At 43.5% G+C, this 23,907-nt stretch overlaps 1 long non-coding RNA gene across 1 annotated transcript; it reads right to left on the bottom strand.

Annotated features, from left to right (window-relative positions):
* Positions 1–1,328: 1,328 nt before the first annotated feature.
* LOC122202582 lies at positions 1,329–15,299 on the bottom strand. Its single transcript, XR_006194746.1, has 3 exons — positions 12,873–15,299; positions 11,741–11,989; positions 1,329–1,699 (listed from the first exon to the last, which is right to left on the bottom strand). It is a non-coding gene; the product is annotated as an uncharacterized LOC122202582 (long non-coding RNA).
* Positions 15,300–23,907: the final 8,608 nt, after the last annotated feature.

The following is a 23,907-nucleotide window of genomic DNA, read 5'->3' as shown; positions in this document are numbered from 1 at the left end:
TGCTTGTTGCCTCTGGATGGTCCCCTCTCCGTCCCATGTTTTCAACTACACAAGCTGCATTTGACCCAATTCCTAATCTGTGTCCTGCCCTACCTGCCCGGCTCACAGCCTCCCATCTTCAGCGGCTGTGCCCCCACCTCAATTCCCTTCCAACACCACAAAGGTAACTCCCTTTCTTACCTTCCATCCCTCAAGCTCCTTCTCTTTCTTATATTTCCTGGCTCTAGTTTTCCACTTTCCCCGAAAAAATATCTTAAAATTATCCTCAGTTGCCAATTCTTTCTTACCCCCTGCCTTTAATAGACACTCAGTTCTGTCAGTGCCTCTTCCATCTGGCGCTTCTCACCATGATGGCTATCACTGGCTTAGACTTGATCTTGGTCTTGCACCTGCCTCCTTGCAATGGCCTCGGAAATGATCTCCCAGCTACGAGTGTCAGCCTCTCTAGTATATCGCCCACCCTCATCGACAGGTAAGGTTGTCTACAAAAATCTATTTCTCCCCTTCCCACACACACACACACACACACACACAACTTGCAACACACCCTTGAGTCTCTTCACCTCATGCTCTGAGTCTGCACTTCTCAGAATGACCAACAAGCTTTCTGGCACCCAGTGCCCATGCCTTGTCTCCCATTTATGCACCCACCACATCTTAGGACCCGACGGCACTGAATTTATATCACCGTTCCCAGGACAGTCCATGCCCTTTAACACTTCTCTGTTTATGACCTTCCTGTGCCCTCCATTTTGAGTGTCTTTCCCCAACACACACCCCTACTCACTGCCTTGTAAACAGATTTTTCCTTTAAGGATAATCTCAGATGTCTCTGCCTTGGCAAAGCCTTCCCTGACTTTCCTGCTGGTTACCTACATGCCTTCTGCATGCCCTCAATATTTAACTGCTGTAACAGTCATGCATAATCAAATTGCTGGTCATCCATTGGCATTTACGATTCTCCCATTATTAATGGTAGCTTCTTGAGAACGGAATCATTTTTTTCATCTCTTTGTTTCCAGCATCTCGATATTGACCCCCTGTTAGGTATAGTCACTCTGTCATTCATTGCACGCAGAGATAAATGGAAGAATGAAAATTGATTTACTTTAGTGTGATAAAGTGTTCCCATTAACTGCAGGTCTGAGAATCAGGAAACACAGCCCCAGGCATTGGTGTTGCCTGCACTTAGCCTTGTGAACTTAGACAAGTCCCTCCTCCAGGTGTTTGGTGTTTTGGTTCTTCAGTCGGAACAATGGTCAAATAATAACTAAACAACTCTCTTTCTTTTTTTTTTTTCTTAACAACTCTCTTAATGGGTATTAATGGCAACATGAGAAATTACATGTTTCAGTATATTTCCATGTCTAATACACAAGTTCAGTATGATGACATATATCAATGCTACATAAAATTCACTCTGGCCAAACATCTAGGTGAGTTATGTGAGATACTTTGTAATAAGTGAGTAAAAAGATGCTATATATGCAGAAAAAGATTTAAAGAATTAAACAGAACCCAGTTTATGGTCTTCTTATTAAGCCATATATATTACCAATTAACAGTCAGTAACATCCTGACTTTATAGATAGGCTTGCTTAGATTCCTTTTTTAATTTACACAAGGATTTATTTTTAAGTCAGACCTCTCCTGGGCTGTGAATTCGGGCCAGCCTGTCTTCAAACTTCTTCCCGACATTCTGAGAAATAAAGAAAAGAAACAAAGAAAGAAATTAGAGGCGAATACACTGCTTTGGTACTAGAACTCACTCTATGTTAAAATCGCTCTGAAGAAAATAATTCCAAATACAGAAAACTCTTTAGGCCCTGAGAGTTCATCACAATATTTTCTCCTGCAAGAAGAAAAAAAAAAAAAAAAAATAGAAACAACCGAAACATCCAACAAGAGAGCAATGGTTAAATGCGTTACAGCATATTTGTGCCATGGAAACAATGCAGCAGTTATATATTCTGTGACAAGATTTGTAGCAATGTGAGCAAGCGTTTGTGTTACAATTTTATGTGAAAAAGCCAGGTGAAGAGCACGTGTACAAGATGAGGACAAGTATCTAGAAAATAAGCATAAGAAACCAGAAGTACACCTGCACACCCTTGGCTATTAAGAACCATCTTGTTTTCAGGAGTAGGAACACTGCACCCAGAACTTTTCACCCATCGGCAGACTTCCTCTGCCAGTTTCCCCTGTGGGGAGAGGATTTCAGTACTCTCATATTCCCAGCCTTACTTCATTTCTCAGAAGGTTTTTTTTTAATAACTCATGTTTGATTACCAAAGTAATTTATGTTCACTTGAAAATCTCCCTCATTTTAAAGTTCCTTAACCATGTCTGGTTTGAAGTGAAATTGGAAAGTGATTGTTCTTTCAGCGACCAAGACTTTTGGCAGCTTGCCTCTGAACAGAGCTTGGCATTACATAACTCTCAGTTTTGTAGAAAAACTTTCTAAAAGAGCCAACTTCTAGAACCCGTCATTTCAAAACGGCTCTTAAGCAGATTGTAAATGGATTTTACCACCACCGTGGTGTTACTTCCAGCATACACACTTGGAAGCGTGATACAATTTATGGGTTGCTTTAATGCCTTGTAGTAGGTGGTGAATTCTAGGTAAACAAAGGGATCTTCCTCTCTCCCCCAAGAGGGCTGTTGGTGAAAAATTACCAACTAGAGGGAATAAAAAGAGAAGAGTAAAGCCTACTTAAGAAGAAGATGTGGGCCGGGGGATGCCCATCTTCTCGGTGAGTCAGGCAGCAGATGGGTGAATACACCTGACATGTAACACTCATCCCAGCTCTGTCATATGTTCAGAGGCTCTGGGGTCCTCACTGGTCTGAATAAATCTTGCCAGGGCCCCAGTGTAGATAGGCTTTCATACCAAATCACCTGGCATGACAATTATAGTCTGCAGGGCCTCACCCCAAACCCACTCAACTGCAATCTCTGGGGTGGGCTTCAAGATGCTGCATCTTAACAGTGTTTCTCTTCTCTCTACAGAAGAGAAATCTGAGTACCAACATGGGAACCTGACTTGCTTAAGGTCACACCACTGGGTGGTAGCAGGACCTCCTGACCTCCAGGTCAGTCCTTCTCTATGGAGAAATTAGGCCTTAGGACAGACCTGTGTAAAAACAGAGGGCTGCACGTTATGGGTGCCCAGGCCAGACACAAATACACCCTAAACATTGGGCTACCACCACTCCTGTCCTCCTTGGTTCACAGAGGTGTCTCTCAGAGGTTTTTAGAGGGAATGAAAGAAGAAAACTAAAAAATTGAAGCTGGGCTTCTGCAAACACATGTCTTAGAGAACTACTCACAAGGTAATCCATGAAAACAGAACTCCATTATTGAGGAAGTCACCGTATCCTTTCTTACTATCGTGAATCATCTCGAGAAGTCACTTGTCATGTGAGCCTATAAAGGCACTGAGAAGTCCTACAATAAATAAACCCATTTAACTTTCCTTATTCTTGTAATTCACTGACATATTTGACAGAAGTGTGTGTGTGTGTGTGTGTGTGTGTGTGTGAGAGAGAGATCGTTAATATTTTTGAGAAACTAGTATTCTAGAGAAACCATCTAATCGCCCAGAAGTCTCCTTAGTCAAATCCATGTCACCAACATGAGCTGGCTAGTTTGGTGGGAAAGCACTAAGCTCAGAGTCTGGAGAGCTAACACTTGCTAGTTTTGAGACCTTGGGAACATCTCTTGCCTCATCTTACAACTGAAGAAGCCGAAACTAAGAGATACATGCCTTTTCTGTCCACTCTATGGGGTTGTTTGTATGACCACACAGAACTGCCCACAGAATAGGCAGCACTATACAAGTAAAGTTCCATCATCGCTTCTCTTCTACTCCTCCTCATCCTTCTCTTCCTTCTTTCTCACATGCTCATCACTTACGAGGTCATCTCCATCCCGGAGACCTCAACCTGTCTTTAATAGCAGGGCCTTGACAAGATGACACCACGAATTTGTTGTGATACAAGTATGGCACCCAAGGGTGACCAGCTGATTCTGGAGTTGCTATCATATCAACATTCTCTTGTCATTCATGACAAACTCTCAAAGTATCGACTATAAATGGTAGTGACTCAGGGGTCAAATCTTTCTCACTGAATTACAGGTCAGTTATTCACGTAATTGATTTTCCTCTCTAGAGACACTGGCATTGCTAACACTGTTCCAGTCAAATGGCAGAGGATAGAATCATTTTCCTTGGTCTGTGTTCCAGTGGGTTGTTCTCTGACCAGCACACTTTTATCAGGAGCAACTCCTTCCCTCCTCCCTAAGGGAGGGACCATACTGTAGAGGAAGGGGATGAAGGCTAGAAATGGAGGCATCAATCTGTCACACACTGACCTTAGGGAAATAGTCACTCATGTGTGTCATTGGCCTGATGAAGTGTGACAAGGCACCATGCTTCATTCATCCCTGTACCCCTCAATGTTTGGCACGGTTCCTGCTACCTCCTAGGTTCTCAGGAAGTATTCCTGAGTGAACAGACGAATAAATGAACGAACTATGTCCTACAATGCCCAGCATATTTTCTCTGCTTTAATGGGGCCTCCATGAGCCATCCTTCTCACCCATGATTGGCCACACCTTATCATGAGGTTGAAACATTAATACACTCAGAAAACGAGAAAGTAGATGTCCAGAAATGAATAGAACAATCTTTGGACTCTCAATGATCTCACTGTGCAGTAGGGGAAATTTATTGGGCTGCAAGTATCCCAGGGTAAGGCCATGGCAACATGGGAGGTCATTTTATTTCCCCCAATAGATTTTAAGCTCCCGGAGGGTAGGAGTCATCTTCGGTGTGGTCATCAACATCTTCATCTTCCTCTTCATCCTCATTGTGTAAACTCCATGAGGACAGGGAGTTGCATGCATTCCAAGCACTCAACACAGCCCCTGGCACATAACAGGTGCTTTTTAATCCTCAGTGAAGTGAATAATTAGTATCAAGTCTAACGTTTTCTGCCTGCTTCTTTCCAGGCACTGTGCCAAGTACTTTATGTTCATTATTTTAACAACAGGAGGAAACTAGGAGCAGAAATAGGTGCAGAAATGTCCTAAGTTGATGGAGACACACTTCTTACCTAGGCAATCTGACTCCAGAGAACATGCTCTTACCCACATCCCTCCACATTATGAATATCCACAGCTCCCTCTCATGCTTTGCTATGTCCCTCATGGTTCCTTGTGGGATGAGTGGCAAATGTCAAGTACATGAAAGGACAAGTTTCCAAACCATATTAACAGCCTTGGACTGTTGACTATACCTATCCCTGCACTCCAACTGTCCGACACCAAACGAAGGTTAATAAAGGAACAGACACAGGATTAACCAGATAAGCATGCCAATCTTAAACCCTGCCCAGTCAGGCAGCTAACAAGATTTTTATTGACAGGAAAATAAAGACTTCAGAGAGAAATATGATGCATTCTGCCCTGTCTTTAAGTGAAAAATGAGTTGGTCCAGGGACGTAACAGATCATTTCCCCTTTCAAAGACACTCTCTCTAGTTTCTCTCCAGTGATACTGATGCAACCAAGCAAACAGCAGGACCACTGGTTCAACTGGGACAGGGGGACAAAAAGCCACTGAGACAGGGGGACAAAAAGCATGATGGATGGGGACAAAAGGGAGGAGCTACACAGCTTCCTAGGCCTGGAGAATGCCCATGCCACTGGGAGGGACATCTCTGTATGTGCCAAGAAGTGTGCTGAGCATTTTCCCCTTGAAATGCAAACAAGAATGTACCTGGGCAAGGGCTAATATCTAGTGCCGAGCAATATTAAATAGAAAAATATTAAATAGCAAAGCCTCCTATTCTCAATAATTATATTTAATTCATGTCAACAAATATCTACTAGTCACCTACTCCGAGCCTGGCCCTGCGTTAGGGATTTATTTCCTTTATTCCTGAATTACCTAATAATAGTAGAAACACCTAATAGTATGTGACACTTTGCAATTTACAATGTGCTGTTAACATCTGCTCATTTTGATTTGGTACCCAGGCAATGGGATAAGCACAGCAGAATTCACTATGCCTGTTTTACAGTTGAGGACACCAGGGTTCAGAGAACAGCCACTAAGAGCTCCCACTTATTGGGTGCTCAACCTATGCCAGGCACCAAGCAAAGAAGTCTGCATACGTTATTTTTACAACGACCCTGTAAGGTAGTTACTTTATTATCTCCACTGTACAGACAAAAAAACTGAGGCCTTAAGTTTCCCAAAGTTGCTCAAATAGTAGGTGACAAAGTTGGTATTTAAACAAAGGAAGTCCTATACCCTTGCTCTGAAATCCAAGGCTCTTCTGTCTTCAGAGGTTAAATAATTAGCCTAACATCATGCAAACTGTGAAAGGTAAGGCTCTCCTCCTACTACAGCTCTTTCCTTTATTCCTGCTGCTTGAGGAAGTTATTAATATTGGAAAGGGTCCCTGCTTTAAAGGCATTTGTCATCTGGTAAGGGAGACAAGACAAACGTAATACAGAGATGATATCAAGGCAGGGCCAAAGTCTAGCTTTTCCTCAATTAATAAGATCTCTAGGCATAAAATACTGTTTGTGTTCAGAACAGAAAGAAAATCAATAGGTATGCAGTCGACTACGAGCAAACCTTCCTTGAGAATTTAGTTGCACTAATATTTCACTTGCCTTGGTGGAGGCATCTGCCCCTAGGGAATACTTAGATGCCGCCCACACCTCCTTGCCCCGTTGCATTTAGGAAGAGCCATGTGATTCATTTTGGATAATAGGTTGCAGTTGGAGGTGACATGTATCACTTCCCAATGGAAACAGAAAGAGCACGTGAACTTTCTACATGCCCTTTTTTCCCAGCAACATTCCAGGTTATGAGGGCCTTATCAGCCTATGTTCCTGAGTTTCTTTGAGGAAAAAAGCCTCCTGCTGAACTTCACTGGATATTTATTCTGGAGGAGAAATCACTCTGTTGTGTGTTAGCCCCTGCAATTGGAGGTAAATTTGTTGCTGCAGCAAAACGTAGCCTATCCTAACTAATGCAGAGGGATGAAGCCATTTAAAAGGAGAACACACCAAAGAAAGGTTGGGATTTAAGTTATGCCTCAGAAATTCTACACAGGGGTAGGTGAACATGGGAGGCTGGAAGTCCAGAAGAGAGAACAGCCCCCAACACTTAGCAGAGGGTGTGTGTTGGGAACCAGGATTGGCTATAATGGGATTGGGGAAATAGGGTAAGGCCAGAAAGAGCTCTCAGTGCCACACCCAAGGGTTAGAATGATAGCTTGATGAGGCTGGGAAGTGCCTTAAAGATCATCTTGTAGTTGAAAAGATATAATCTTTCATTGCTTATTATCTAATTATAAATCATGACAATGGTGCTGAGCAAGAAGCACAGAGCACTTTGCGGCCCATAAGAGAAGGCCGTGGTCAAGTTTGTTGGATAGAGGAAGACTTCCAGGAAGCACTGGGAAGCTGAAAACCAAGGACGAAGCTAAACAGAAAAGTAGCAGCACATCCCAGGCAGAGAGAGAGGCAGTCTGCAAATGCCAGGAGGAAAGGGCAGGACATTGACAGTGCGGAGAGACAGAGTCGGGGAAGATGAGACTGAAGAGGATGGTTTCCCATTCCTTGCCAAGACCTACCAGGCTGCAATAACAGCCCCATTGAGAGCGACAGGGAGGCCCTGGCCAGGTTGCAGGAGCGAGGGCAAAAACGAGCCGTAGATGTGACAGCAAACTAGCTGACCCATGGGGGAACAGATGTGAGGGAGGTCAGACAGCATGGGAACAGTTAGGAGCTACTGGGCTTATCCAGGAGGGGGTGGCAATGGTTTGGTTAGGGGGCTGGAGGGAAAGGTGGGAAGAAGGGGATGGATCTGAATGATGTACATGAAGTTACAAGGTCGATTGGGAATGGAGGGTGAGGGAGAGGAGGGGCCAAGGATATCTTCTAGTTGTACAATCGCACAATTGTGCAGATGGTGTTGATGTTGACTGAAGTAGTAGAAAAGAGAGAAGAAGCCATGTTTGTGGAGAGGGAAGATAGTTAGGTTTTGAGCCAGTTGGAAGAATCCAGATGGCGCTGTATAGATGCCAGCCATCCAGGAGGGCCTGGGGATTGAGGAGAAATGGGTCCCTTCCCAGACCCCGATCAGAAGAGTGGGAACAAAGCTGTCACACTCACCCTGCTGGCCACATTTCCAATGAGCTGACTCAAAGATCAGAGCTACAGTGTTTGACCCTTTAATCTTCTCAGTTTTGCACATTTTATGCTTTATTAAGCCCCAGTTCAGCAGTTGACTTAAGATCCATAATAAGAACTTTTTACAGGAATAGACACACAGAGATCATACTGAACTTGGGCGCTAGGGCACAGTTAAGCATCTGGGGGTTTCCACTGTTTACAGGAGAATCCCATCAACATCCCAGAGGAACACAGGATTTCAAGGCTCAGGAGGAGGAATAATTGCTTCTGGCTGGGAACATTAAGGAAGAATTTGCTGTGAAATTTGCATTTGAGTTGCATCTTGGAGGATGAGTATGATTTAAACAGATGGAGATAGAAAGGAAGAGTTTCAGCAAAGGCAACAGGGAGGTAGGTAGAAGACATGTTTCCTCTCCTGGGCATCCTCCATTTTGGTGCCTTGTCCTGAGCACAGAGCCCTTATGATCCTTAGTTGGCAAGAGTGATTGCCACCTGGAAAGGGGGCTTCTGATCAATCTGGGGGTGACTCCACCAGCTGAAGCAAAGTGGCTGAAGACAGGAAAGGCAACACAGAAAAGTCATTTCATTGTCCACCCACGTTCCTCTCTTCTACATCCACACATGTACCCTGAGCCCTAGAGTGCCTGTCCATTATCCCCTACGTACACACCCCCGCTGTCCTCTGTCTCCCTTTAAATATGCTGTTTCTTCTGCCAGAAATGCCTTCCCTCCTCCATCATCGTCTGTCCAAAGTTTCCATATCCTCTGTGAGCAACTCAAAGGCTAGACCAGTACTCCTCCTTCCTTCTCCAGCCGGAGGTGATGCTTCCCTTAGGGCAGCTTCCCTGCACCTCTCATTCGGTACCTCTTACTTTCTGAGCCTACATTCAGCTTCTTTGGGGTCATGCTTTGATGCTCCTTGAGGCAGGGACTATATCTGGCTCCTCTTTGGAGACCCGGAACAGCCTAGGACATGCATGAGAGCTCCACACTGGTAAGACAGAGGACAGAGCCTGAATCTAGAACTCCTGGGTCCACTTTCCAGTTCTGACTGAGTTGCAAAATACACAGGAGCAATGCAAAGCCAATTACACTCACGGAAGAATTTTATTCCATAGCCTGAAACCATGAGAGTGAAACTTTGAGCACCTCAAGCCTCTAGAGCTAAATTTGTTATTGCTTCATCTGAATCTCACAGCTTTATCTTGTGGGACAAATTGCTTCCTGCCAATATATTGGTAGTTTCTCGAGGACCCAATATGCTCCACCTGGTGGTAGAGGAAAGATGACTGTGACAAAAAAAGTGTTCCTCTGCCCAAGCTGAAGTCCAAAAGCCACTGTGTGAAGGTGCCTGGGCACACCTGTGCATGTGTGTGCACATGTGACCAAGGGCATGGGCAGAGATGTGGGTGTGGACGTGAGCATATGTCATGGCCTTACCAGCTCAATCCTCTATTTCAGAAAATTTTTGCAGAGATGATGAGTGATGAGAGACACAGAAAGAGGGAGAGAGATCTATTCTCCAGGGGTAATCGTGTTACTGAATACCACCAGCAGTCATCGTGTTTATCTTTCTCATTTATCCAAACCCCAAACAGCCCTCTGCAGCAAATCGCATTTCAACAGAGAAGATCATTCTGTCTGTAGCATAAACTTCTCACTGCATCTCTCTCAGGAGCGGCCTCTCTAGGTAAATATAAATCTATTCTAATGGCAACATTTGCAGAAGTAATGTTATTTGCCCTGATTTAGAGAAAACACAACATAGGCTCTGGCAAAGCTTATCTTTTTTCCTTAGAAATTAATCAAAAGCACATAATTCAGAGGCAACACGAATGTTCCATTGGCAGAGTGGAGCACTGGTGTGTATGTGTGTGTGTGTGTGCACGCGCGTGCATGTGTGTGTGTGCGTGTGTGTGTGTGGCGGGAGGGGTGGGGACTGTGATGAATTATTCCAGCCTTCTAACCCCTCCTCTGGGGAAGAGGAGTGGGCTTCCCTTTTATTTGTTTCCTGTCATGCAAGTGGCTTCTGGAGACCCAGTTCATGAGATTCATAGAGTTGAGAGAGTTCAAATGGCTATTTTTCACTGAAGGACCAAGAAGCTGTACATTTTGCCCCAAGGGAATATAAAAGGTCAATCCATCAGTGACCTCTGGTGCCTCTGCAGGAGAGCCTCTGAAGGTGCCGAAGCAGGCAACTACCTGGCGGGGAGAGGAGAGGGGGCGGCAGGGGAGATAGGGTTTAATGCCCACAGCACTGTGGGAGAAGGTGGGGGAGGGAAGGCACTACCTTTCAGGGTCCATTCCACTGCTAGCCCCTGAGGACAGGGAGACAGAATTTGTAATCAATGATTTTTTTAAAAAAATTACAGTACATCCCCGTTTTAAAGTGCCATTCACTGCAACCAGGACAGTAAGGCATCATGGTTCCAGAGTCAGACTTACTATCCTCAAATCTCACTTGTACCACTTACAAACTAGGTGATCCTGGGCTAGTTACTTAGCCTTCCTATGCCTCAATTTCCTCACTTGTAAACTGATTTGATAAGAGTTGTGAGGTTTAAATGAGTTGACGCATGCAAAGGACTTAGAAGGGCATCTGGTACAGTAAGCACATGTGCTAACCTTCATATATTATTATCGTTATTTGCAGTATTGATTAAACCATCATGTGAACCTCTTGCTGGCCCATGCTCCTGTGACAACCACATGACAGGAGACAATCAAATTTGTGGATTTGCAAACCCCATAGGTGACAAAAACAAAAAACAAGCAAACAAAACAAAACAAAACAAAAGCTCAAAGAGCTCAGGATGGGAGGGTGGTAAGAGTTAATCCATCTATCCCTTCACAGTCTAAGATCTCTCTGGATCCAGGCCAAAGACTTGCTGAAGCATTCTATTTTTCTTGGGTTGGTTGTTAAAAATCAGCTTTTATTGTCAGAGGCCATTTTCCATCTTCTGAGCAGAAGCAGGCTTCTAACTACATTTAGTGTTGGAAGGAGAATACGATGGAGAATCAAGTCCAAATTTAACATCAGTGGGTCATGTGATTTGTCCAATTCCCTTCTCCCCCTACATGGCTTCAGTTTCCCCATCTGTACAACGAGGAGATAGCACCAATGGCCTCTAAAGAATCATCCAGCATCACCTACAGTGCATTTACAGCCCTGGTCCTCTGGCTAGACTCAGTGTGGTAAGAGACTTTGGCATGGGCAACTCCTTGGGGGTCACCACTGGCCCAGGACTCAGACCAGAGAGGTGAGCAGAGTCATGACCTTTTGGCTGTTTGTATCTGAGTGGTTTGGTTTGTGTCTCAGCAGACAGTGGAATCATAATGACCATGAGCCTCCTGACTGATCCTTACTTCAGTGCTTTTATAGTGAGACCCGTAACAATGACCAAAGTAGAGGAACAGGCTTCTGTGGATCAGCCACTTCCCTCCAGAGGGCTGGTGATTATCAGACTTCTTCACTGTGTGACCCTCCAAGAGCCCCTAGAGTGCCTGGGCTCTGGTAATCTCACCTTCCAGAAGACACCGCTCATGGCACAGGCCTCGCCACCACCAACAGCCTCTGGGAACTCGGCACTTCGTCTCCATCTTGTACTATGGCCCTTGTCAGTCCCGGAGCTGGTGACCACCCTTGTAGAGCTGAGGCTGGCCCAGCTTCCCCTGCATTTCTGTTCCTTGAAACCACTGGTTTCTCCTCCATTGCAATTTCAGAGCAGAGTCTGAGGAAGCCCATGTTTCAAATGCAGCAGGAGCACTGCCATCTAGATAAGGCAAGAAGATTGAATATGTTCTCAGCTATCAGAGAGTGGATCATTCAATAAATCTTCTAATAAGGATGGAGTACTTGCCATGTACTACTAACAGTAGGGGAACTTTGGAATGTGAACCGGTACTCGATAATGTGGAGACACTTCACACTTTTTATCTCTTCAAAATTTACAGTAACCTTATAGAAGAGTTTCTAGTCTTCTATACGAAGTCTCCAAAAGCATTAAGAACATCACCAGGACTTAACCCAGAGATATTACAACACAAAATACAAAGAGGCAGAAAGCGTGGCCTCTGCCTCATAGAATGCACATCCTGTTGGAGAAACAGGATGTGGGCTCTACCTGGCTTTGTCCTGTGCTGCTATTTGATGTTTTAATTCCTTTGATAGATAAGATAATATACTATACAGATTATGAGATATGAGAGTCCACTCGCTGGAGCCTAGAGAAGTGGGGAAAGCTGAATGGGCTTTTAGGCAAGCTTTGCAGGATGGAGAGGGATGCTCTCAGCAAGAGGAAACAAGATTAGGCTGAGAGAAATAGCACGAGCAAAGGCCACCCAACTGGGCCATTCAAGATCCCATTTCCTTCTAGTTATCTTGGACTGAGGATGCTGATTTGGCTCATGAAAAAGGAGTTCAGAAGCAAATGCTGGGGTATTCCCTCTTGTTCAGAGCTACTGCTGGCCTGGAGAACAAGGGCTGTCTGCATAGAAATGTGTTCCGGGAAAGAGTACTAAGAAAAGGTCTTAATGATATGTGATAAGGCTCAAATTAAAGTCAAGTGGGATATTCCTAAGAGGCAGCTCTTTAAACATTTGCAGCAAATGTCACTAGTGGTAGAAAATATAAAGTCGCACTCCCAATATGTTTACCTGTTTGGATTTTTAAAATTTTATGCCATGCTTGTGTGATTCTAAAATATACCCATATTTATTTCAATTGACCTGTTTAATAATTCCACAGACATTTGTTGAGCCCCTATTCTGTGCTGGGAACTGTCCTGGGCACTGGGGGGAAAGCAGTGAATACACAACAGTTCCCATCCTCATGACATTGCATTCCAGAGTTTCTTCTCACATTTTGGTAGAAAGTGATAGTTCCTTGGAGATGTAGACATCCATCCTGAGCTTCCTGTAACCCCAACACCTTGCCTGTGGGCATAAGATGAATCTTGGATTAAAGAGGGGTCTGTAAGCAAGGTGAAAGGAGAAATGCCCTCCTGGTAGGCAGCAAAGAGTATCTGATACCTTGGCTTCCTCTTACATGTTGAATTTCAAGATGGAGCTATTAATAAATGTAAAATGAAAGCTCCTGTGTTTTGATTGCCTCCTACCTGACAAACACTGTCCTTGGCACAGTAAAAGCCATTAATTCTACTTGGCCCCAACCCTATGTTTTCTTCAAAATCCCTCTCATATCCTAAGATTACTTGTTGATTACTGCTTGTTTATTGTGTTGCCTCCCCAGTTAGAATACAAGCTCTAAGAGAGCAACACTCATGTTTGCCTTGTTCATTGTCCCAACATCTAGCACAGCACATGGCAGGTAATTGGTTCCTAATGAATATTTTTGAAGAAGTAAATAAATGAGCTCCGTTACAAGATGAGAGACTTTCCCAATTCTTCTATAGCCGTTCTTCCCATCTTGCATTTGCCGATAAAGGCTAGGTAACTCTCTCAAGGTCACTTGAGGAGCATGGGACACAATCGAACTTTAAACTTAGTCTGTCAGATTCCACATCTTTGCTCTTGTCCCCAGTGCTATAAACCCTTGTCCTTGTAAGAAGGCACCCTTTGATTTAATGATTTCTCTTCTTAGACAACTACAAACAAGTAACTGCAAATTGTAGCCATTCTTTCAGTCTCCTCTGCTCGTGCTCTTTTCCTGGGTTAGAACCTTCTCTATCCCTCTGTGCAGAGCTTCCCCCAACATATACACATCCATGTCCAGAGTTCAGTTAGCACACCCACCTTTCTGAAGTCATCAATCACTCTATTCCCTGCCTCCACTGTTACACTCTCTACCTGTAGCTTAATTATCCCCACACCTAGACCTAATCTCCCCATGGAGAATGAAAATCCTCATGGGTCAGGAATACCCCATCACCTTGGGAGGCCACATAGAATAATGGTAAAACCTCAGATTCTAGGACCAGACTAGCTGTATGCAAACCCCAGCTCTTCCTCTTGCAGACTGTGTGATCTCAGGCAAGTTTCTTCACTTCTGTGGGCCTCAGTTTCCTCATCCGTAAAGCAGGAATAATAATGGTATGTAGGGTTGTTGTAAAGGTGAGTTAATATGTGTAAAACTTAATGTGAAGCACACAGTAAGAGCATGTAGATGTCAACTATCCCTTCTCACTTATCTTCTTTTCCTTTTCCAACTGTGCCAGGCACCTAAAGAATATTTTTAAGTTCCTACTAACATGAATCTGCTAATTCTCTGGCCACCTCCTCAGTGTGTAGTATTTCCCCCCTACTTCACTGCAAATTCTGAGGACAGGCATTGCTAGTGTTTTCTCCTTCCTCCCTTTCAGGGTCTATCATAGTGGGAAGAACTCAACAGGTACTTAATAAATCCTTATGGAAATGAACAAACCAAAAAGTCCTTGGGTTTTGGGGGAAAATTCTCATTTGATTTTCTTTTCTGCCTTTCCTCTCTCCTTTAATTGCACACCTCTTCTTTCTTCCTGAAATCAGATTAAGCCCCACTGAGCCTAAACCAATAGTGTTTCACGTCATTTTCCTAATGGATATGAATTGACTGTAATCTTTTTGTTTTGTGGCCACTGGCAGTTGGTCAGGCAGGTGACTGAGATGGAGATTTTAATCACTCCCAAAATATAGTATTAGCTTACAAAATGTCAGCCCTCCACTGCACTGGAGAGTCATTTATGATGACATTGCAGCTGAAGGAAAGCGCCCCAAGAAACCTTAATTGGCCTTCAGCTGATTTTAGGAACCAGGCCTTCCTTGTAATTTGCTGCAAAACTCATACAATTCTCTGAAATAAGATCAGTCATGGGACACTGCAGTGAGAACATTACAGAAAATAGCTCAAGGACAGATCTGTGCACCACAAATTCATTAGGAAGCTACCACCAGACCCAACCTCCAATGTACTTATCTTTGGGAAGAACTCATTTCTTGTCAAGACTTGACTTTGAAAGGCAATGGGAAGAGGTGGTCCCAACAAGATTTCTCAGCTGCCATTTAATCCACACTCAAGGGAACCCAAACAGCAATATTGATAACAACAGAAAACAGGAAAGCTGATTTCCTTTGGGCAGAAAACGGTTTTCCCAAAAAGATGCATCTGAAATGGAAATTGAAAACATGAGAGTATTTCAGCTGAGGACATTCCAAGTGGTACCTGCATTCACACACATACAGTAGATCTTATTAACTTAGAACAGGGCTGGCAAATGGGTGCCATTTTGCATAACGTTTCTCTCTTTTTTAAAAAAAATTTTGTTTGTTTTTGAGAGAGAGAGCATGAGCAGAGGAGGGGCAGAGAGAAAGGGGGACAGAGGATCCAAAGCAGGCTCCACTCTGACAGTAGCAAGCCTGATGCGGGGCTTGAACTCACGAACTGTGAGATCATGACCTGAGCCAAAGTCGGACGCTCAACTGACTGAGCCATCCCGGTGCCCCTTGCATAACATTTCTGATGAATTATAGTGGCTGCTAAAAACACCATATCCAAAAGGATTCTTCTGTTGCATTTCAGCTCAACAAGAAAGAATGCGGTAATCATTCAGCAATGTCTGCTGTGGCAGAGGAAGTGAAACCCATGTATTAAAGGGTTGCCATCCTCAACTTGGAATCATGGGGACAGGATGGATTTCTGATGCAAGTGTAGAAATATCTATAAACCTCTGTTTCATTATTATTTTCCATTATTGCTTTTTATTGCAGACAGTAGCATAAATCATAAATATGAATATCCAAAGTTGGAGCACTTATTTCAAAGTTTCTAATCAGTGGGCTCTCCCATTCTCTGTTTCCTTTTCATGAGAGCCATTTTGACAAGTTTGCCAGTGAGAGAAACAGGTCTATGCTGAGGAGGTATTTTATGGTAATAAAGGAGAGGAACTTAAATGCCAGTGTCGCTCATGACAAACAACTCCCTGAGTAAGACTTCCTTGAAGCAAACTTCATACACCCACCCCATATTTCCATAGTGGGTTTAGGAAGGCCCATAAAAGAGAGGTCTTGCTCATTCTCACCAATTACTGGAAGAATCAGCTGGTGAGTAACTTACCTGTCCCCTGGAACTTGAGATCTGTGTCATTGGTTCAGAACAGTCGAAGGGTACAGGGAGGAGAAAAGATCATGTCACCAAAGGTAACTCAGGCTCCCTGCTGACACTGCCCCCAGCATTGGCTCTGACAGACATTTGGCAAATCCACCCTCCAGTACTGTTCTCAGTGACAGCTTGAGAGGGGGCTGGGGCAACCTTCACTTTCTCGAGAGGAGTCAATGCAGCAAGAGTCAACCTCTTTGCACATTTTATGGGGATCTGCAGTCTGATGGAAAAGGCATCATGGATTCAGGACAAGGGCAGGTTTCCCTGTGCATCTGAGACTGGAGTGCCAGAGACCAGCAGCAACTCAGGAATAAAGATGGTGCAAAGATTTCTAACGACATTTCACTCTTTTCAAAGTTCAGTCCTATAAGTTTCAGTGGAAGTTTTAGATGTAGGGAATGTAGGATGGCTTTTCTGGGAAACAGCTGCCAGCGGTTCCACCTTCTGGCTGAGCAGCTCCCCTTTCTAGCTGATGAAAGCAAGTAGGCTTCTTCGGCATCACCAAGAAAGACATTTGGAAAAAGGCAACAGAGTCGGACTAGATACTGGTTCAGAAAAGTTATTGTCCTCCTTTCCCTCCCCACTGTGACATCAGTAGTTGCAGAATCAGCCCTGGTTTCTAACACACTTCTTGATGGAAAGCTGAACAATTTTTCTGTTTTACCTTATGAAGTGGAAAATCCCCAAAGGGGGAAGAAAGGGACTACAGTCTAGTTGGAAATTAAGTTAAACTCAATTAATTTACATAAATGCACTGGATTGCTTTGGTATTGTAATTAATTCTTGGTTCGTAATGTGGAGTTTGTCCCTGCAGATTGTGTCCCAGAACACGCCATTGCTCTAATCTGGCTGGCAGCCTGGCTTCAAGGGCACCAGTGGATTGATTGTAAGCTCTCTGAGGACAGAGACAAGGCTGATACTGCTCTGTTGGATAAATATGTGTTCACTGGGCAAATATTTATAAAGCATCCACAGTGGTTGTACATCAGCACACCCATGGTGCCTAAAAGTAAATAAAGTAGACGGGTGCTTACCTTCATGGATCTTATGTTCTAACTGAGGAGAGGTAGATTATAAACAAGTAACCCAATCAATAAACAAGATCCATTCAGGTGGTGACAAATATTGTACTATAAAGAAATAACACAGGGTATAAAAATAAAAAGGAATGCCACAGGAAGACGTCCAAGAGCTGAGAAGTAAATGATGGGGAATCAACCATCGCTCCTAGCAGGGGCAATCGTGTGCGAAGGTGCCGTAGGTAGGCAGCCTTGGCATGTTCCAAGGATAGAAGGCAGACCAGAATAACTGGAACCTGGTAAGTGAGAGGGAGAAAGACGTAAGAGGGGACTAGTGGAATAAAAAGGGACTTGGTCATGATATGGAGTCAGTATTCTATCCTAAATCCCACGAGAAGCCTTTGGAAAGTTTTAAGTGAGAGAATGACATGATGTGACAAAAGTTCACACCGGCTTTTAGTTGCAAAATGGATTACACAGCATAAGAATGGATGCGTTTTAGATGTATATTCTCATTCCAAATCTGGGATGGGGGTTAGGTGCGGGACAAGAGTAAAGAGGCAAGAAGTTTTGCCATTTCACAGCCATGATAAAAGGGCAATGGGAGAACTATAGGCAGTCGTGTGCTGGTCAGTGTTTAATAACTGGCTTTCTTGAGGGTGGGGGGTTGAGGCCAGTGGAGGGAAGGGGATCCAATTTGTAGAATTTGCTGATGTTCACGGTGTAAATACTTCTACCATGGTTGATTTCAAACTATCAACACGACCTCGCTGAGTTCAGAGTTAGAAAGAGATGCATACAATGGAGTCTCACAGGTCATGATGGATTGATTCTGGCATACCACTGTCTCCAGTGCAAAAGCTTCTACTATAAACTAATCTCATCTGGGGTCATGACAAGTTATAGCACACCTGAGAACACTAGGCTATAGTGTTTAGGGGAAGTCACACATTCATTAGTGCAAAAGGGTCCAAAGTTTTCCTAAAACTCACAGAAAAGGAAAACTTTAAATGATCGCTATGAGTAAAGTATGGGGGATTCTTATAGCAATAAAACTATTGTGAATGATACTGTAATGGCGTGTGCACGTCATTATACACCTGTGAAAGTCCCACAGCATGTCCAACAGAATGAATCCTAATGCAAATTATGGACCTTAGTTAATAATATCAATATTGGCTCATTAATTGTAACAAACATACCACACTAATGCATATGTTAATATGTTAATATGTATATGTTAATCAGAGGGAAGGGGTATCACAGAGTACGTGGGAACTCTGTATTTTTCACTCAAATTTTGTAAACCCAAAAGTGTTTTAAAAATAGTCTGTTAATTTAAAAAAATTATCAAGAAGATATCAACACATGTACTTGTGTAAATGTGAATGTGTATACGTAGGCATTTGGAAAAAATCATCTTTCATGTCTCAAAATATCCCATTTCCTTGCTATTATATTATGGGAGGCTGAATGATGGCCCTTAAAGACTACACCCTAATCCGCAGAACCTGTGAATACGTTCTTTACATGACAAAAGGGACTTATAAGACGTGATCAAGTTAAGGATCCTGAGATGAGAGATTATCTTGGATGATCCAGTTCAATTCAATGTAGTCACCTTTTATTTTTTTTAATTTATTTTAATTTTTAATTTTTAAAATTTACTTATGTTTTTTAATTTACATCCAGGTCAGTTAGCATATAGTGCTATAATGATTTCAGGAGTAGATTTCACTGATTCATCTCCTATGTATAACACCCAGTGCTCATCCCAACAAGTGTCCCCCCCTAATGCCCCTTACCCATTTGGCCCATCCCCCTACCCACAACCCCTCCAGCAACCCTCAATTTGTTCTCTGTATTTAAGAGTCTTTTATGTTTTGTCCCCCTCCTTGTTTTTATATTATTTTTGCTTCTCTTCTCTGACGTTCATCTGTTTTGTACTTTAAAATTTTTTTTAATGTTTATTTATTTTTGACAGAGAGAGAGAGAGAGAGACAGAGCATGAGCGGGGGAGGGGCAGAGAGAGAGAGGGAGACATAGAATCCGAAACAGGATCCAGGCTCTGAGATGTCAGCACAGAGCCCTACGGGGGGCTTGAACTCATGAAACGCGAGATTGTGACCTGGGCCAAAGTTGGATGCTCAACCGACTAAGCCACCCAGGTAACCCCATCTGTTTTGTATTTTAAATTACAAGGGTCCTTATAAAACAGAAAGCAACATCATAAGGGAAGCAGAGGGACACAGAGAGAGACTGGAAGATTCGAAGCTGCTGCCTTTGAAGATGGAGGGTGGGCCACTTACCAAGGAACGCGGGCGGCCTCCAACAGCTAGGAAAAGCAAAGAAACTGATTCTTTCCTAGAGCATCCAGAAGGAATGCAGCCCTCCTGACCCATCTTAGCACTTTTGACTTCCCAGTTGTAAGACAATAAATTTATGTTATTTCAAAACACTAAGTTTGTGGTAATTTGTGGCAGCAGTTTGTGACACAGTAGGAAGCTAACATATATTCCTTCTACCTGGGATTTGCCCTCTCTGTCCCATCAAACCACCAGGTATCTCTTTGGCTTATCCTGTTCTTTTAGCTCCTCTCTTACATCTGTGCCTCCTGGGCCAAGCCCAAACAGAACACATGCCACCATCTTGCCTCTATTCTTAGTCTGGCACAATTGCCGGCTGGCAGATGACGATACTCAACAAGCATTTGTTAAATGAATGAACGAATGTTGCTTCCAAATTCATCCCACACTTAAAAGGATGATGTGGGGGTTTTTGTTTTTTAGTATTTGTTTTTCAGTTGTGCTGTTTGCTTTAATCTACCCTCTATCCCATAAGAAACCACTCGCACACGTGGTGACTTCTAGCTGTAAGTACACATGGATTCATTTTTTCTTTTTGGTTTTGACCTGCCCCCGTGGTTTGAGTTCTTTATGGGGCTCCTGTTCCCAGGACTTCCTGCTGGTAAATTCCATCTCAACTTCTTTTTATGTGGGGCATCAATCTAAACTAGAATCAGATGGAATCTCTATAGAGCCCCAAAATATACAGCTGTGGGTTGGGGTCAAAAAGAGACAGTGACTGATCTGGCTGGGCTAGCACAATGGTTAGCATGTGGAACTAATAAAGAAAACCGGGGAGCTGCACAGGCTTGTTGGATTCATGAAGAGGAAAACACTCCCAAGTCACAGATATTACCCGTGACCCAGTCATCCATCTCAGATATGCAATGTCCTAGGTCACAAGGGGACAAGGCGACAAATTGTAAGCAGATGAGACCTCGAGATGAAAAAACGACTCAAAGGATGTCTCCTTCTGAGGGTGGGTCATAGAGTCTAGGAGTACACGAAAATGCATTGCAAAGAAATGTAGGTTCCCGGTAGTCCCACTTCTCTTTTGAGTTGGGTGAGTTACTTCTCCTCTCAGACCTTGGTTTGCTGAAGACCACACAGAAAGCAAATGGCAGCATGAATACAACAAAAGAGGCACATTCATTATTCGCTCAGGATAAGTCGGAAGGCAGTGAGATGATGAAATGATCACATCGACTCTCTAGATTTTAACATTGAATCATTTTGCTGTTCTAGTTATCTGCAAAATGACTGAATTCAATCAACCAAGAACACACGCCCCCAACTGGGAGGAGCACTCACTGTTCCACTGAGGTGACAGTGGCCATGGGATGATCAGCACTGCTCTCCCTTGTCTCTCTTGGATTCCATCCCATGAAGCTGGGAAATGCCAAGTGTCAAATAATTCCAGTTACCTAAGCCCTGCAAGATGGAGCCTTTATTTCCTGAAGATAACACTAAGAAGAAGACTTCAGAGAAGGCACCATTTAAATGTCCCAAATTGGTTTGCCTGACGACAGGAGCAGAGAAGGAGGAGGAAGATACCAATTAAACGGAACCCTCAGGCACAGATGTCTCATTAGAGGCATCTGTTGAGTAGAAACTGCTCAGGACCACCTCCACTGTGCCGGACCTCATCTCCAGTGATTGCCCACCTCTTGGCATGACCCCCAGGCTAATGACAGAACATTATTTCGGTCATCCCAAATGAGACCCCCACTGCCGTAAGCAACATTTGGCATTTCTGTAGGGGTTCATTTAAGACTGGCTCCCCACGGTTCTAGGCAGAAAAATTTATATCAGCTTAAATACAAGGAAATGCTCCCAGCTCATGCATGTCTAAGGAGGATTGGCAGAGTCCATCTGATAGGAAGAAAGGTACTTGTGGCTTTGTAGTACTGTTTTGTACAGAAAAACCTCACACACTGGTGTTCTCGTGGCGCTGAGCTTCTGTCCTAAACTACCACCCATGAAATTATTAGAGGAGAAAGTTCACAGAAGCAGAAATACAGGTTGACAACCATAGGGAACAAGTTTGATCTCACTTGTAATCAAAGACGCCTAAGTTCTACACAACAATGGGAAACCACTCTTGTCTGCAGGATATGAGGGGATATGTACATATCTTACTTATTTATATATCAGAGCTGTTGAAGTTGGATGTAATAAACATTCTCGTAGTGTGCTAGGGACACTATTTTACAAGGAAAGCCAGTCATTTTTATCGAGAACCTTAAAAAAGAACCCTCCAAAATCATACCATTTCTGAAAAAAGTATTTGAAGGTAAATACCCAACACTTAATGCACAAAAATCATCAACGAAGTATTATCTACAGCAGTAAAAATAATAAAAGGAAGCATTCTAGAGAACCCCTAGATAACTATGGCACACCCATATGATGGAAAACTATGCAGCCCTTAAAGTGGTATCCAAATACCATCTTAAAAACATCTGAAGATGTTGTGAGATATAAATATTGTTAAATTTAAAGAAAAGGATAAAGCTGTATATACAGCCTGCTGAAGACTTCTGGGGGGAATACTGTGTAGTAACGTAAGCACATCGAAACGCAGCTGGGAGGTAAGGTTGTGGAAGATGTCTTTGTTCTTATTACTTGGCATTTTCCAACTTTCACAAGCACATACTATTTTCATAATCAGGAAAAAAAGGAATTAAAGAAAGAAAGTATACTTCACAACCTAAGTAACAATGAAAGTGCAAGGAAAAACGTTGCACATTTATACCTCTACTCTAGGGAACAGAAACGACAGGAAAACCCACATCCTGTTTTAATCCATATGCAAATAAAACCCCTTGTTTTTTATATGCAGATATTCATGAATACGGAGAATCTGGCAGCTGAAGCTAGTACTTTGATGTATGCCAATGCACGCAGAGCTATTAGAAAGAGGATTTGTGATAATCCTGTTGACACAACCCAGAGAACCTTACCTATTCCAGAGCTCAACTGAAGCCCAAAAATATCATAGAAAGCCAAACAGCATGGGGCAATTTAGCAATTAAGGGAATTGCAGTAAACAGATTGGAGGATGGGCTCATTTATCCCCATTTCCAACGTTTCAATAGTAGATTTCTTTGGAGGCTAAGAGAGTAAAATACTGCAAGCTAATATTTGCTTTGAGAAACAGTAAGGGGCAGGAAATGTTTCCTTTGCCAGTTTGGAAAGGTTAGGGCAATGAAAAGCTACCAAAAATGCTTTGGGATCCCACAGAGCGGCACATATCACAGGACAGATCGTGGCTCTGGCCGTGGAATGGTCCTCTGAGATGAGACCCCATGCACAACCCCAAACAAACTTGCCCACAACAGATTCGGGAAAACTCTTTAGATTTGTTTGCAGTAGGCAGTTTTGACTTCCCTGCAAGAGTACTGTCCCATGGAATCTGCTCTGACTTGAGACTTTTGATAATATGTTTTGCCAGAAGATAGATACACAGGATGATAGAAGAGAATATATTTCAGGAAGTTGCCAAAGAAAAAATTTCTATGAAGATGCAATTTTGTTTTAAAGGCCCAGTGAGCAAGTAATGTGAATGACAGTGGGCAGGGGGCAGTACAACGGAGTTTCAGCACTAAATCTGAACGTTTCATGGCTTTTCCTCCCAGAGACTTTGTTTCCATAACTATAAAGTGGGAGGCAAGAGTATAGCAGGGTCGGGGAGCAGGGAGGGGTTTGTATTAGGTGAGTTCTGTGTCCCATTACAGGGTTAAGGTTCCACTGACCCTAGGGAAGAGGATGAGAAATCTTGCTTGGGGTGGAGGAGAAGCATCTCGCAAAGAAAGAGATTATGCAAACCATACAACCAGCCTGGGCAGCGCTGTCCACATCACTGAGTCGCAGTTGATGATACTGCACAGGACCGTGTGGGGGCTATGGTTTAACCACACCGCACTCAGTTGTCTGATATGAAACACTTGCCCAGGAAACCAGAATCAGTTGCTCTGTCTCCCAGTAAATTTCAAACTGCACATTACTCAGGGAATCATCCCTGAGCTCACAGTTGTTGGTGGTCAAGCTGTGGGCCTCATTCACATTCAGTGTTGGATGCCTGCTCCTTCTGTGGGCAGGGAACAAAGCTGCTGCCCCGGGCAGGTCATGGCCCTGCATGCCCCCATCAGCCTGCTGTCTTACTTAGAAATTCCCCCTGGTGCTTAAGTCTTTCGCTGGTTCCCGGGCCTCTTTCCATCTCGGGGCAACAAAAC

Source organism: Panthera leo, chromosome D2 (assembly GCF_018350215.1).
Source record: "Panthera leo isolate Ple1 chromosome D2, P.leo_Ple1_pat1.1, whole genome shotgun sequence".
Taxonomy (NCBI): domain Eukaryota; kingdom Metazoa; phylum Chordata; class Mammalia; order Carnivora; family Felidae; genus Panthera; species Panthera leo.
This window is presented reverse-complemented; position numbering and strand designations above follow the sequence as displayed.